Raw genomic sequence first — 17,241 nt, 5'->3', positions numbered from 1 at the left:
GGAGATGAAACCTGCTGGCAGCAGTGCCGCTGGGAAGCGCCACTGGGATCTATCATTGCAGCTCAGCAATTTCAACCCCTGTTAATTTGTAAATATAAGTATTCACAGCGGAAAAACTGCTTTGCAGAACTCTGCTCGGCTGATGGAAGAGAACCCAGGCTGGTCCAGCCTCCCTGCTCTGCCCCAGCCAAGCAGCGTGGCTCCAAATGGAGAGGCCAAATCCTCGTGATGAAGCACTCGTGGAGGGCCCATCGCCTCTGAACCAAAGCTCCCGCTGGCACCGGTTCCACTGACGTCAGCTCTGACATCCCCAGCAGAGAATTTGCTCCCCAGAATTATTCCAAGCAATTGTTTAGTGAATAATTCGGGATAATGAGACTGCAAAGGGGAGGAACTGGAAAGTTGTTCGCTGTCAATTCACAAAAGAGGAGAAGTGGAGGATTTTATCATGTCAATGGTTTGCTTATGAATTATTCACTTCCAAAACAAAACTAAAATCCCTCTCTCTCCAAGCCGCTTCCCCCCCCACCCCATCCAAGATGAGGTTCACTGGCTTTGTTATAGTGTGGTTTTGATGTTCTGGTTGCTGATAATGCCCCCCACGAGCTCCTGCATGTTGAATTAGACATCACACACATAACACGTGAGTCCTGCTGCTCGAGGGGAGGCCATCCCCGAAGCAGCAAGGGGAAGTAAAACAGTAGTGCTAGATCCAGGAATGATGCCAGAGAAGCTATAAACAAGTGGAAAGGCTATTAACAGCGTATAACCTGATGCTGCTATACCAATAATGGAGGGGACTATGCATCAGCAAGGGACATTAGAGCAATGTTTTATTGTCTCCATGCTCCTAAGTATCCATTTGGCAGCAGGAAGGGAAAAGCCATTGAAAAGGGGTTGATGGAGGGAGGTGGAAGAAATATCCTGTCACGGAAGATGGGAGGTGAAGGAGGGTGGGATGGGAAAGGATAAATGGTTGGTTTTGGCTGCTGTATCTACGGTGTGTGTGCTCAAACAGGAAACCTTAATCAGCGGTTAAGACCTGGGCAGAGATGAGTGGAAAGGGCACCACCAACACTGATGCGCATCAGTGCTGAACCTGCAGCTGACCACATGCATCTGATCCTGCTTGGAGACAAGTAAGCTGGGAACCTGGAGCACTTTACTCCCAGACTGGGGCTGGGAAAGTAATCCAGGAGTGGATAAATGGTCAGGAGGAGCATGTGTTTATTTTTCTCTATGCTACTATTGAAACTTGCATTGACTTAGCTAACGATGCTATTTAATACCCGTTTAAGTTACCATAGTAAGGAGCGTCCACACAAGGGCTTTCAGGGTGTTCACTGAATTGCTTTGAAACCCGAACTAGAAAATGGTATCATTTACTGGAAGAGGCAAGATCTTACTCTCATTTTCATAAAACAGTAGTGCTAGAATTGAGCCAATTTCTTTAGAAGTTAGCTTACAACGCTATGCTGAGTTTTCACTATAGACACGCATATTAGACTAAGAAATGAGACTAGGAAAAAAGCCCAACAGGAGCAGGTTTTCATCTATCATGTGTATTACATTTGTACTCATGCCTTTCTTAAGGTCTTCTTAGGGCTGGTGTGTGTGCTGTGTGCAAGCATGGAGTGAGGCGTTGCTCCTGCCTCACAGCAGAGGAAAACTGAACGAGTGCAAAGGAACACATCTAAGAAACACCTCTGACAATGCTTTTAGTGCTTTGCATTTTCTCTCATGGCCAGGCTATGGAGGAGATGCTTCCCTGCATGAAGAACAGGGGTGGCTCTGGTGCTGGGATTCCTCCTGCTGAGTAAGTAAAGAGAAACACAATCGCCCCCATCATTAATTCAGAGAGCAGGGGAGGGCTGTGTGTTGGGTTTGTGAGTACAGGAGACTCTCCTGCTTGGTAACAAATCGTGGGAGAGGTGTTGTATTGCTCCTCGGTGACTCTGGCTGTTGCTGGATGCGTAAGATGGTCCATGGTAAGGGGAAATGTTGCTTGTAAGCAGCTATTGATCTTCTGAGATGCTGCAGAAATGCTGTGTCTGAGGTATAATGTTCATTTCTGATCTCTCCTTTGATGCTGCCCTGTGTGCCCATGGTTCAGTGCAAGGATCATGAGTGTGTGGGGAAAATAAATGCTGGGAATTGGGGTTTCATTGTTCCCTGGGGAGACAACAGAGGAAGCTCAGTTTGATAGTCCCTGTGCTGGCAAAGTTCATCCTTTGTAGCTTAGACCAAAGGTGAAAAGATTAATTGCAGATGAGTGTGTGTGAGCAAGGCGAGGGCAGGAGGATGCTGATGGGCAGGTCCATGGACCAGTTTCACAGTCACAACCTGGGGTTACATGGGCTGAAATCAGCTTTGCAGACTGTACAGGCAACAGGGAAGGCTGCTTATGGATGCTCCCATTGGCTCTGGCCTATTTAGCAGCACCCATGTGTGAACATCCACAATTACCAGTGTGGAAAGAAAACCACAGGGTGCTTGATTTCCAAGAACTTTGTGTTGTGCTGCTTTAATCAATGGGTCAGCCTTAGGGGTGGGTAGGAGCTGCTGGGGTCAAGCCTGGGAGCTCTGTCCCATCACCCAGGGCTCTGGTCAGGGCACAAATGTGGGTTCCCATCTGCGAAGCAAGCAGCTAAAGGGAAGGCTGCCCTTGGTGAGGACTGAATGGGGACAGAGCACAGCGACTGAGCCAGCACTACCTTGTACTGTGCTTTCACGGTGGGTCTCCTCTCCATAGGTGAGGGAAGGTTGATGCTCCTCCATTATACCTGGCTTGTGAAGCAGCACGCTTGCCTCTCATTCATTCCTCTCGATTCAGCTTTGACACCAGGGCAGGAAATGAGGAATGCCGGGTTCAGCTCAGTCTGACACAGGTTTGGTGCACTGCTCCTTGTGGGAGCTTTGAGCTGGCCAGCATCAGGGGGTCAGGGTTCCCTTCGGGGTGCTACCCTGCTCCCTCTTCACAGCAGAGGGTCACCTTCTGCACCCAGGTTCAACAGGGAGCTTGTCCTTTGCCAGGGGAATGTCTGTGGGTTTGCTCTAGACACAACTAGGAATTCTGTGGGAATTCTGTCCTTGGAGCAGCTCTGCTCTGGAGCCAGGCTGAGAGAGCTGGGCTGGGGCAGCCTGGAGAAGAGAAGGCTCCTGAAGGGGAGACCTGAGAGCAGCTCCAGTGCCTAAAGGGGCTGCAGGAAACCTGGAGAGGGGCTTGGGACAAGGGCCTGTAGGGACAGGACAAGGGGAATGGCTTGAACCTGCCAGAGGGGAGATTGAGATGAGCTCTTAGGGAAAACGCATGGGGCTGCATTCCAGCCCCAGTACATTAGAAAGGCCTTTGGGCAAGGTCGCTGCTGCGTATCATAGACCTGCATCTTGACACAGCTGTATGTGATGGGGCATTTGGGGTTTGTATGCGAGAAAAGAGGGAGTCAGAGCTCCACCAATGAGAGGGGCACGGAGATGGTGTGATGGTGTGGTGTGCTTTGATGACCCTGTGCTGGGGCGAGCTGAGCAGGGGAGGGTGGGCTTTGTGCAGGCGGGTGGTTAAAAGGGAAGTGAGTTCTGTGGTGTAAAGACAAAACTAATCAAGTTTATGGGGTGTCGTGTGTACGCTTGTGTGCAGAAGGTGAGGAGTAACAGGGAGTATGCTGGACATTTGGAGTGATGTGTATCATGGATTAGTGTTTTGGGATCATGCAGGGGAGGGGTTCTGTGCACACAGAGCTCAATGGTGACAAGTGCACAACCAGGGATAAAAGCCTGCAGGATGAGCCGATTTTCCTGGGAGTCTCCACTCTCTCCCACCACCTTGCTGCAGCAACCAGTGCAGGCTTTTACTGGTCCCATTAAAGGCAGTTGTCTGTGCAGAGATTGAGTTCAGAGCAGCACAGAGTTAATTCATTTCCAAAATGAAAGACTCTGAAGACATAAACCAGTCTCTGTCTCCCCTCCACCCTCCTGGATAGGTGAGCCTGAGCATTTCATTCCATTTCCTTGCCTTCTGGAAGCTCTTTCTGAGGTTACAGTGAGGATAGAGCCCATCCTTTGCCTGCATGTAGATTCAAGGATAAAACGACAGATGTCTTTCATTAAACATCTCCAGAACGAGCTGTTCAGGAGGCAATACGTATTCAGACACTATCAATATTTCATAAAGCTGTAATAGATGTTATCATAGATCCTCCATCCAGTATTTATTGCACCATAATCACCGATGCATTGCATCAGGGCTCTCCATCCCCGTCCCCCCCTGAGACACGCACCCAGGTACACAGGATTTAAGTGAAGTGCAAACCTAGTGCTACAATAAATTTGGACGAGTCTGAAGTTGTTTGTTACTCCAGGCACTTTCAGGCCCAACGATAATGAAACAAATCTGTTTGCAGAAGGCATTTTTATGGAAGGGTTTCAAAGCGAGTTGGCTCAGTGTAAATCTCTGGGTTGAGGCTATTAGAAAGCATTTAAGCTGCAGCGAGGCAGCAGGCTGTGTCTCTAAGTCTGTGGGTGTTGGAAAGTGAAGGCCTAAAATTACCAGTGTGGAAAATGGGAATCCTTTCAGGAGGCTGGTGCTGGGTCAAGACAGGTAGGAGAGACCTGAGTGTGGTTGGAGCTGGACCCTTCCCTCCCTGACCCCACCAGCATCCTATTGAGCTGTTTTATGGGAGTGTTTTATGGGAGCTGTGTAGGGAAAGGATTGGACCTGGAAGATTTATAGTTGGGATTTTCAAAGGAGCCTAATGGATGGAAGGTTATAGCTGTGTCAGACCCCTGGTCGTGATGATCTTTTCTGCCCTCAAAGCCCATCAGTCTAAGGGAGGCCAACTGTCACCCTCTCCACTTACTCTTAAGTTGGTCAAACTTCTTAAAAGCATTTGGCTTTGTATCACAGGACATCCTAATGGACGAAGTGGAACCATCCAAAATCAACACTGGGCACATAAAATCAATGGGGGTTTTAATTAGGTTCCAATGGAGTCTTAAAGGAGGTTCTACATCAAACAACTTTGTTTCTTGTGGAGACCCTAAATGGCTGCTCTTGACCCTACCCCATTTAATGTCCCCTGCAATGAGCCTGGGGAAATAAAAGAAGAATCTCTTGAATCTGCATTGATAAATGCTGAAAGAGACACAAAGACTGCGAGGAAAAGTGGCCCCACTGATATAGAGCCTTGGCTTTGCTTGGCAGCCCTGGGTCAAGTAAACATGGTATTTTGGTATGGTCAAATGTCAGATCATTCATCTCGCTTAACTGAGGTCATCTCAACTTTAGTTATGGGGGGTCCACTTCTAGTTTGAGGAAGGATGGAGGCATCTCCAGAGCATGAGTTATACCTTAGGTATCCCTTTAGAGTGGGATGAATTGCCTCTGAACAACACCTATTCCTCCCTACTGACAGTGGAGACAACTTAAACGAGTAGGTCACTTAAAATATGTAACTGCTGCAGGGTTAAAGTTGGGGAAGGAAGCCCAGCTGCAGTGCCAGGGAATGCCGAGGGTAATTGCAGGATTGGGTAACTGATGAGCCAGGAAAGCCCTTGAGAGGCAGTCGGTCACTGATGAACAACCTGTGATCCCCTGGCCAGCTTTGCATGGGAAGGTTCTGTTATCCCTGTGCTTGGCACGGTACCCACAGTTCAAAAAGGGTGTGGGAATATTGGAGGAGCCTCAAAGAAGAACCAGAACAAGACTAATGGATAGGAAATCACACCTTCCGGAGAGCAAATCAAGGAGTGTGATCTGCTTAATTTAGCAAAGAGAGGGTAATAGCTGCCTGATGGTACCATTACACCTGCAGGGAAGAGCAGCAGTCATATGGAGATCTTCATAATATGGCATGGAAAAGAAAAGCTGCACAAGCATCAGGGTCTGGACAGCTTTGCCTTGCCAGGACAGCCCAACCCAGGAGCAGGGTGGTGTGTTTCAACAGCAAAGGGAATGAGTTGGCCATGTTACTGCGTTTCTCGTCACTACATGCTCTGGAAGCAGTTAACTAAAACCCATCCTTTTTCAGGGGTGTGTGATGCATCCTCCTGTATTCCTCACAGGAGTTTAAACCGGGTCATGAACTGCAGAAAATGCCGAAGAAACACCTACTTTACTGAACTTTAATCCTCTTCAGGTCCGTGAGGCCCTGAGGGGAAGCAGCCATAAGGAATGTGCACACATGTGTGCAGGGGGAGGGATGGGGTTTTTAGGATGTGTGAAAAGTATTACCCTAAAGGCTCTCAGCAGCCTTGAAGTTTGGAGTATGGGTGAGATAAGGGCCTTCCCTTCATAATAAGGTGCCCATGAAGACACTGGGGACCTGGGAGAGGCTGGAGGTGCTGAGGAAGAGGAGGTCTGGGCTAGGACTAGCATCCCAGGCAAGGTTGGACAGAGGAGCACTTGCCATGCTTCACTCCATTGCCTCCCTTTAAAACAACACCCTGAAGCCAAGCATCACCTCTGTAAACAAAAGGGGTTTTCAGCTTTGATTCTCCATCAATCACTGGAGCCATTTTCACTCTGGAGAGCAGTGTGAGGGCTGGAGTGAAATGAGCTGGTTCGTGGGGCAGGCAGCGAATGTTCTTATTTGATTCTTTGGGGCCCTTCAAGCCTTGGAGTTCCTGTGAAACAGAAAACATTTGCTGGTGTAAGGGAGCCCGAAATAACTCGGGAAGCTTGGGGGCTGCTGCTGTGTGAATAAATCCAACTGTCCTGGTATTTGGTTAAACTTGAATCTGAATATTTGTGTGTGTTTTTTACACCATTTCCTTGCCTCAGGGAGCGATTTGTGGAGCTGAAGTAATCCAAAAAGCTGCTTTCCCCCCCCCCCCTTCCCCCCCGCCTGGTATTTCCACCCTCCAGGAAGTGAAAAGGCTCCAGAAGATTGGATCATGCATTATTTTTACCCTTGCAAATAGTTCCCAGGCGCAGGGAGCTCAAGCTGTGACAAATGTGCAGTGCGAGCCCTCGGTGCGCACCGGCTCTTGCAATACCAATGGGGGAGCTCAGGCTGGGCCATTTGTCTCATGGATCAAACCTTGATGGGTCCCACGTCGCCTCGAGGTGTCTTGGCAGAGCCATGACCCTGCTTTTCCCCAGCCATCACCCTCCCCACATTGCTCAAGAGGGAAGATGCACGTACCTGGGCTCCTTGGAGCTAAATTCCCGAGGAAACCTGGCTTCCTGACAACTTGGCTTCGTCTGCGTATTATATGTAACACATAACCTCCTTAATATTACACATTGTATGTTTAGCTGCTTAATTTACTTTGGGAAGTACTGCCAAGTACAGCTATTCTGTTGACATATCATTTGCATGATAAACTAGTGTATTTTAAGCCACAACTAGGATGCTTCTGTGAGCTATCTGTCTACACTTCGACAAGCTACCAGCAGTGTAGTGTCTTCACTCATTGAATGGGAGAATACAGCCCCACAGCATGCCCAGGGAGGGAATTCCATTCTTCCAGAAGAGGCTCACAGCTTGTCTACAACAAGGAGTCACATTGTATAGAAATTCTTGGTTTAAATGACTAAAAATGACTTATTTTTCCCCTCAGAACAACTATTCTTGTTTGGATGCTCCATTTTGAGCTACTGTGTGCAGTTCTGGTGTCCTTAACGTAAGAAGGACATGGACCAAGTCCAGAGGAGGCCATGAGGCCATGAGGATGATCAGGGGCTGGAGCACCTGCAGTCTGGAATGCTAAGACTGGAAATAATGCTTTTTCCCTAGACAAAGGTGTTTCCTTTGCTGTATGACCAAGCCCTTGGAGAACCTCACAGCAAGGAGCCTGCAGCTGGCTCTGACTTGGGCAGACCTTTGCATGTGCAAACGCATTGATGTACAGGAGCAGCCCCAGCCTGCCTCTCCTGGACCTCAGATCCTTTGACTCTCCCAGACTCCTTCTGGCATCATCTGCGTGTCTGTCTGCACAATCTCCTACCTTTTAGAGGTGGCAGATGATGCTCTGGTGTTCGGAGCCGCTAACAAGCATCTATCGCTCCTTCTGCCCTGCTCTATGGGGCAGCATCACCTTCCAGCTCTTCATCATATTAACCTTGCAGCCACACAGCACCCTGTAAAGCTCTGGGGCCTTTTAAAACAGAGGGCTGACATCTTCGAGTCTAATTTGACACATTTCCCACAGGGCAAGCATTTATTACATTAGACAAGTTGATGCAGCTCTCAGGTTGGGAATTGCACTTATTTGCCATAATAATGGTGTAAGGCCCTCTTCCTTTTATTGTGTTATCTCTCTTTAATCATGCAGAAATGCTCCTCGGTAATTTTAATCAAAGGCTCAAGCATCACTTAGCTGAAGACTAATGACTCAACGAGAGGAGAAACTTTGAAGAGCTGCAGTGGAACCGGGAGGAGCAAGGAAAAGAGTTTATCTGAAACTTCTCTTTCTTCCTTTCCACGTGTCATTATTCACTTCATTTTAACTGGAGAACCTCTGCGTGTCTGCTGAGCGGGACGAGCCGCGTCTTGCTGCTTTTCCTGATCCTGCTGCGTTTAGGAGCATGGCTGAGAAATGAGACAAGCTTTCACAAGGAAAATATTCCCACTGGAATACTGGCAGATTGGAAAAGGATGGTGTGGTCAAAGCTGTTCTTTTCTATGGAGAAGAATGCCAGATTGCCTACCTCTTTTTCCTGGTTTGATGAGAGTATTTGAAAGGTATTTGTCTTGGAATGAACCCTTTTACCTTCAAATGCTATTTCTAACCAGGAAAGAAAATGCCTTTTTTTGGGCTTAAAATAGAAATTCTTGTGCAGTAGAAAAGGAATTAATGTGAAGTTTGTGAACTGAAGGTTTCTGATGTTAATTTCTGCTATTTCCACTGAAGTAGCTCATTGTCTATGTTGGAATTGCACTGTTCTGCTTTAAATCCCTTCATGGGTAAATCCCATGGAGCTCCTGGCACAGAGACTGTCTCTTTCCACCAGGCACAAAGGCTCTGCTTGGGATTTGCTGCAGTAGAGCTCTCTGTAGGTCAAGATTATCATAAGTGGGTGCCCAGCTTGCCATGAAGTGTGTCTCTGACGGCCAGGGGCTGGGAGTTTTCCAGCAATCCAGCCTTTCTCTGTTCTCTTGGATGCAGCAACTAAAAGTGAACCTCCTAAAACGGCAAGTGCTCTTAGAACGACTTGCCCTGGTAGAGTAGAGGCTTTCCTAATGGCAGGGAAACAGCATCGGCCCTGATTGATGGCTTGGGAAATCAGGGTTTTGTTTGAGGATCTCAATGCTGGAAGGAAACTGGAGGCTTCCAAGGCTCCACACAGGCCAAAATGGAGCTCCTGAGCATGCTGGTGAGCTGGTTTTGCTGCCACTTTTTCTGTCCCTGGAGGATTTCCTGCCTGAGGTGCCTGAGTCTGCCCATGGGTTTCTTTCTGCAAGTCATTTCGTGCCTTGTACAGCCACGGCAGGAATAGATGGGCTGAGCTCTCCTCTCGGGGTCCTCGGGTGCTGATGGGAAGCAGGAGTGAACATTGATCTTTTGCCATGCTGTTTCTGAGAGCTGTGCTTTTCAGCCCTGCTCTGCTCGTGGACCTCTAAAGCAAGAACTGGATTGGAATCCTGCTCATGACACGGTGGTCAAGGCCAAAACTCCCCAGCGGGGACATTGCTGCTGCAGCTTCAGTGGCTTCTTCCAGCAGTTTCTTCCTGTGGGTTTACCTTGATGGGAGAACATGTTCTTCTTCTCACCTTCAAGCTCTTGCTTTGGTCACAGGGGTGAAGGATAAGGGGAGACACTGACCAAGAGCCAGATTTTGAGCTGATTTAACCATTTCCACCAGGCACTTGGCATACCTGTGAGTGTGCACTCATAGACAGCCGTGGTTGTAGCCAGTTCAGCACGGGTGTTTTGTGCATGTGGATTCCTTGCAGGGATCCAGGATTTGTCCAACCTCTGCTGGCTGGAATGGAATGAACCCCCTTGTCCTGGTTTTATTGTGAAGTGGCACTGATTAAGTGATAGGGGTGACCTGCACGGAGACATGTTATAATACAGGAGGTTTTCCAGGCATTAAATGCATCCTTGAGGGTAATAGCATCAATGGGTGCTGTGTTTGCCATGCAAGGGCCTCATTAGTACAGCACCCATGGTTCCAGGAAAAGAGGGATTCCTTTCAGAGCCACAACCACGCAAGGGCTGCTTTGAAAAGTGATTTAAACATAACTGGTAACTGCTCTCAAAGTGGCTGTGCTTTCCAATGCTGTCTGTCTCCTTATCTGAGTGTGGTCTTGCAGCTTCCCCTCTCTGTGCCTCCTTCCACACTGCAGTAAAAGCCTCCTGCTTTACATCTCGGTGCTCCCAGCCTTTGCCTGTGGGTTCCTGTCTTCCTCTCCAGGAGAGGCTGCAGTTTAGAGGTGATTTATGGCTGTGGGCAAGTCAGAACCAGTGGGAGCTCCTGGGATGGAGGTGGCTGCTGGAGTTGCCATAGTGGGAAGTACGAGCCAAAGGCACCCAGCAATGCCAGATGGCTGTAGCGTTATCTGTCACAGTGCATCGCAGAGCAGATGGGTGCTCTATCAACATTTCACAACTGTGGTATTATTATTGACACAATTACTGTTAATACTATTTATAAGTATTATATTAACACAAACATGGCTCTGTACTAATGAACACACAGCAAACTTAGCATGATTGCTGGTCTACTAATTAATGGCAATGATCGGGAATGCTATCTGCTACTACAACTGATGATGCAATTGCAACACCTCTTGATTTCCAAAGGAAGGAGGGTTTGGGAAAAGGTGGTTGTGATGAATAAGAGCCCAGGAAAAGCTGTGGGAGCTGGAGAGGATGCCCAGCTTCAGAGGAAATTGTCATAGGAGGCTGAAAATGGGGGATATGAATGAATTGTGGGTGTTGGGAGGAGAAGTTTGGGACTGTAGCTGTTCTCAGGCATCATGGCTCTGTAATGGCTATCTCTGAAACAGGCTTTGCAGCTTCCTGGGCTCTGAATTCAAGGTGGCCAGAGCATCTGGGCTAAAGCACTACGAAGTGTATGGTTTGTGCTCTGGTGCCAAAGAAAAAGCATTAATTGAGGGATCTCGGACCTGCTACTTGCCTGTGCTCTTTTCAACCCTGCCTCTGACCTGCTGTGTGACTCTCCATAAATCTGTGCCTCCATCTGTTTTGTCTATTTTTATTGCAGTCTTTTTCGTGCCAGGGCTTGGCTATGTGTCTGTGTGCAGCTCCTAGCACAGCAGGGCACCAAGTCTAATCAGGACCTCTAGATCTTGGAACAACGCTGGTAATGAGATGACTGGAGATGCTGGTTTGAGTTCGGGGCTTGACAGTGGTGCAGGATTTGTCTGGCCTAACCTCAGACACTGATACGTGTTCAAGTCTGAGCTTGTTTCCACAGCCTGGTGTTTACCTTGGAGCTGGCTGCAGGATGAGAGAATTTGTTGGCTTCTTTTCCTCTCTAAGTGTTATGGAGAGAGCCAAAGGTTTGTGTATAACTTGAAGTGCTTGACTTTCCTATGCCTAAAGTTAAGGTGAATGAAACTCATCCAAAGTCTGGGTTTGAGGGAAGGGCTCATTTTCCCTTTAAGGTGTAAAATTCATGCAATGACTTTAGAAGTGGTTAATTTTGCTGCCACACAGAAAACAAACCAAAACCCCCCAAACCCCAATGTCTTTTAAATACTTTCTTGCCCAGCACATCATACAGCAGCATGTCCTCTGGTGTCAAACCCCAGGAGGTGAGGAGGTCTAAGCACAAGCTCTCAGTGGGGTGGTGGGCATCCTTTGCATGTCTGAAGCCCCTAAAGCTTCCTAGTACCAAGGTGCCTTCCATGGAGGGTTGTGCAGCCTTGGGACAGCTCCCTAAGAGAGATGGTGGAGCTGCCATCCCTGGAGATGTTCAGATGTTGTCTGGACAATGTCCTGAGCTATCAAGGTCCTACATCTAGCCAGCTGAAGTCCTCTAAGCAGGAAATCAGTCTAGAGGCCTCCAGAAGTCCCTTAAATGCCAAATTCTGCCATTGATCAAAATCCCTTTCTGTTTGCACCTGAATCTTAAGGCATTACTTCAAGAAACCAGGCCTTTCTGCTCCAATAGACCTCTTGGCAGAAAACCCCAGCCAGCTTATGGATGGCTCTAGAAAACATTTCCCCTCTCTATATCTCAAACACAGGAAGGCAGCTGGAGGTTCCTGCCCGATGCAACAACATGGGAAAGATTCATGGTATGTGCATTACCCCCCAAAGAACTTGTTGGCTTCCCAGCGCTTTGTTAATGTGCATTGATTATGTTCTGAGGAGTTTACTGCACTGTTAGAAAGTCATTTAGGGATTTATTGGGCTGCATTGTAACACTCAAAGCGAGTCATTACTCTGACCCAGTGGTGACGTGCCTGAGCCTAACGCTGAAGTGCAGGAGGGGGAGAGCACAGGCCAGTAGTGAAAGCCCTACCGGGTATCTTTCCTTTGAAGGTAACAAATGGGTTAAGCAGAGCTTGTTAAGGCACATCACTGCAAGCCTCAGAGTGCACAGGAATTGCCTAATTTCCTCTTCCACCCGCTTAATCAGAGATAATAGTAGGATAGCGATAGGAATTCAAACCCATGATGAGTGCCGTAGAACAAAACAGGCTGCGCAGGCACAGCCCAGCGCTGCACACTGGCGGCAGGCAAAGAGGGATTCTTCACCGAAGGATTTCCATTGAAGATCAATGGGGCTTGGCTGTCTGCCTCCCATCATAAATTTGGATGTCTCTCTCCTTAGGTTCGGATGGTTATTGGTGAGACATGTTGGCAGTTTCCCTTCAAACAGAAGGCGATGCCAGAGATTTCCTTAGAATTTAGGATTTGGCTCAACCTGAATCATGGGATGGGCCATTAGCCAAGGAAAACGCAAACCCCTTCTGGAAGGACCATTCATGCTTTTGTGGGGGTTTTTATGTTTCTTTTTTGCAGTGCGTTGCTGCAGGGACATGCTTGTGGTTTCTAGCTGATACAGTAGTAGTAATAATAATAATAGTAAGACACTGGGCAGTTTGGTTCATCCCAGCACATAGGCCAAGCTGTGAAGGAATCATGAAACCTGGGAAGACTGAGTCAAGCTCAGGTGAGGCCAGCATCATTGGAGATCATTTGGATGGCTCCTCATGCCCATGCCAGCACTGCTTTGGTGGCAGATCTGCTGTAATCAGGCCAGCTTAGGGTCTGCTGTAATTTATAGCACTTGGCTACAGCCCCCTTTATCCACACAGTGAGCTTGGAAGTGCTCCTGCTTTGCCAGTCCAAAATGCACATTTATGCCAAATAAAATCATCTCCAGAAAGACTCAATAATGTCCTGCAAGCACCATTGCTCTCTGATGTAGGGATTTCCTTTGGTGCAGATACATTAGCTGCGACTCCACAGCTGGGGAAGCAAGTCCCCTTTCCCTCCACTCCACAGAGATCTTGGCTATATCCAGTAATGAGATGAACCAGAACAGATTTGCAGGGGAAGAACAAGGCATGTCTAATCCAGCTTTTCCAATGGAAAAGAGCAGCATTTTAGCAGCAGAAACAGAAAAATAATGTTTTTAAACCTCAAAAAGGAGTCAAAATAAGCCAAGTAAAACCAAGCAGTGTGAGAAGAAGCCCTGAGCCCCCCAGCTTTAAGAGCTCTGGGTCCCTCAGGTCTCATCACCTTGAGGTGATAGAGTAGAGCAGCACATCTCGCCACTGAACAGGATGGCTTTTGGGTACCATTAGAGCAGGTCTGACCTGCTGAGGCTGGAGGGCTATGGCCAGTTTCACCATCCAAGGAGAATTCAAGCAGAAAAAGGAGTTTATTGCTGTGTAGGGAGGAGTTCAGGATGGCTCTGCTGAAAAGGGAGACTGATGCAGTAAACCAGCCTTTTCACAGGGGGGATGCACTGTGGTGCTGCTGGGTGATGGTTCTCTTTACTGCCAAGGCTGAGCCTGTGCACAGGAGTTGACATCTTTCCTTCCATCCCATCTGAGCAAATAACCCCTCTTAGAAACAGAGAGGGACATTTGGAAGGGACAGCACAAGGTTTACCCAAGGCTCAGCATGGTTCGAAGCATGGGGAAGGGCTCCAGGCCAGGCTCTCAGCTGCTGTAAGCTAATGTCACTCCATCAATGTCAGGAAACACATGTGGCTTGTACCAGCCCTTTACTTTTCAGCTCCTGAGGCCCCGTTTGGGTACCAGCAGCTGGATGTTGCCTCCAGGCTTCTGGAGCTGGGGAGCCTGCAAATGATTTTGTGCTTTTGCCTCGGTGCCTGTGTTTGGAAATGCTGCTCCAACACCTCAAACCAGACGCTGCCGTCTGAGGAGAGCGAGCTTTAGGGGAGATCTTGGCACACGTTGAATCTGACGGAGCATTTCCCGTGGAAGCATCCTTGTTCTATTGGCTTCCTGTAAAACTTGGTGTTTCTGCAAAGCATCTCCCCCTGTAAGTGCCCGTTTTGTTGGAAGCGTTCATTTCTTTGGGAAAGGAAGAATGAAACACGTCCCATGAGGCTGACGTTAAACTCTTTTGTCGGAGTTGCCATAAGTGGAGCTTTCTGGGTAAAAAAAACCCCTTGACACCTGGAATGTTTCCGACAGAAAAATCCAAACGGATTCAGTCAAAGTGTTTTGCAAATTCCCGTTGGATTGTGACAGCGAACAAAGAAACCTCTGCACAACACCTGGAGTTCTGCCTTTCAACAGCTTGTGGATGAAATGAGCCTTAATTCAGAACTCCCCTTTTTTTCCTAGACTCAATCCTTTTTCACTAAAACTCACACATCTATAAAAAAGTTCGTATTTTCAGCCTGAAGAATAGATTTTATTCCTGTCAAAGTGGGTTTCTCCCCATTGTTTGTAGCCAAATGAGAACTCAGGTATTAAGATGCCCCAAGGGAGATGCTCAAGACCACAACCTCCTCTTTGGCTCCAGGACCATGGTGGACTCTTTTCCCTCTTCATCTCAGGCTCCTGGGGTGTCAACCCAGCCTTGGTGTCTGTCCCACAGCGTTACTGGGCTAAATGGCAGCGTAGGCAGAGGCAGGTTGATGTCTTGCTGTGCCAAAATGAGCTGTTTTGACACGTATCTGAATGGAAATTGCATGGGATTCCACTTCTGCCATTTTTTTTCCCTGTATGTTTTGAATGTTCTGTCCTCATTTGGGACAAGCAAATGTCAAAACATCAGTTTGGGTTTTTTATCGCCTCTTGTCTCTGACTCGCTCTGATGATGCACTGATTTGCTCCCTTCTATCGCCCAGACTTGACAGATTTGGTGCACTTCGAGCAGCAGCGAGGCAGTCAGCATCGCTCCAGGCTTCCAGCTGCTCCCAGAAGGGATTTTTCCACAGCAGCCTGGAAGTCACTGGCTCTTTCCTCATTTATTGAAGGCAAGGGCTCCACAGTCTTCCTCCCTGCCTCGGTCTGCTCTAACCTCTGTTGCCTGTACCTGGAAAAGGTGGTGAAAAGCACTGCCAGACAAGCCCAGTGCAAGTTTGGATGAGGATAGGATGAGGAGCTGGGCAGGTCTTCCCTTGAGTGGCTCTGGCTTGAATTGGTTCCTCCCTGTGGCAGGGTGGGCATGGAAACCCCCAGCTCACCACCAAGGGCACCCAACCCATTTCTTCCAGAGCAACTTTCTACTCTGTCCCCAGTTTAAACATGGGGACTCGAAATATCCATGCCATGGCACCAAAATGCCTAAATGAATTTGTTTTGGAGCTGGGTGGAGGTAGCTATGGGCACAGAATTGCCTGACCTGGAGCATCCACTCTTCTTTCACTGGGGAGTTTTGCTCTGCTGATGGCCTAATTACATCCAGGGAAATGTTATTTGCAGAGCTCGGCTCCAATCTCAGCTTCTAAATAAAGCCGTTTGCATGGGGTGGGAGGATGAGGAATGAACGGCCATGGGACCATTAATGCTGGTGTGGGAGTTAATGACTCCTAAAGAAATCCTGCATTTCACTGGCTGCTTGGCAGAGTGGACCTGCTTGTAACACTGCTCTATCAAACTGCATCCTTTTCCCTCCTCTTTTTAAAGTTACTTAATATTTTATGAACACCTGTAGGGCAAGGCATTAGCTTCCTTCTCCACACCAGCCCTTGATAACTTACTTGCTGGTTTTATTGTGCTTTAAATGCTTTATGGGAGTGATTGTGGAACCTTCAGAGATGCTTCCAGTGCAGTCTTCGCCCATGTCCCGTCTGTACAGCAGCAGCCAGCAGTGGGACGTGTTGCTCAGGGGTTTGCCTCTCATTTACCTTGCAGATGGCATTTAAAAGCCTCTGATGGGGACTCTGTTCAGCTGCCCCTGTTGGATGCAGGGATGCAGCAAAGTCCCTGCTCTGGGGTATCGCCTGGGTTGGATCTCACAGTGGTAGGCAGGGGAAGATGTGGTGTTTGCTAGATGTGAGCCCTGTTTGCTCGGGGAAGGTTTGCCATCAGAGGGGCAGCATTAACAGGGATGATGGATGCGCAACGCGGTGTGTCCTGACACATCTGAAGCTGTGATAGCCAGGGGAGAGCTACCCCAGGGTACCTGCGGTGTCTCTGCTTCCTCCTAAATGAATCCTAAATTGGCAGTGATGTAAAAGGGAGGGAAAGAGGGTTTTCTGGTTGTGATCCCTGCGGCTGTGAGGTTGTTTTGGCACTCTGCAGGGAGCCCTGGTGATGGTGCAAAGATGCACTGGGCTATGCTCTGAAATTGCAGGTCAGGGAATAGAGTTGCGGTGGAGGAGTGAACCAGGACAAATGCAAATGCCAACATCTGCCTTTAATTCAGGGAGATAACTTGTCTGATTGTTTGTGGCTCTTTGGCTTCACTTTCCAGCTCCAGGGATGCACAGCAGGCAGGAGCAGCTAGGGAAAAAGAAGCTCCAAGGGAACATGGAAGAGTGGAAACGGTTTTTAAGATTCACAAACAGAGGTATCCACACTGGGAACATTATCCTAAGAGTTATTGTGCTTCCGTTTAATACTGAGAGTATTAAACACTGTACTGAGTGTACCAAAACTCATGTCCCATTGCTTCCATGTATCGCCTGCAAGACCTTGCTGAGAAAAGGGAGTCACAGAAGGACCTGAGCGTGCAGGGATGGGTCCCATTGCCCATCTTCTAGGCTCTGTGTTGTGGATGCTGTACCCCGAATCTGGCACTCAGAATTCAATGCTAGAGGGGATGTGAGCAGCATGAGGAGCCTATGAGAAGCCAATTTGCTGAGAGGGACCCTGGCTGCTTATTGTAGCT

The sequence above is a fragment of the Psittacula echo genome, assembly GCF_963264785.1.
Source record: "Psittacula echo genome assembly, chromosome: 21".
NCBI lineage: Eukaryota > Metazoa > Chordata > Aves > Psittaciformes > Psittacidae > Psittacula > Psittacula echo.
This window is presented reverse-complemented; position numbering follows the sequence as displayed.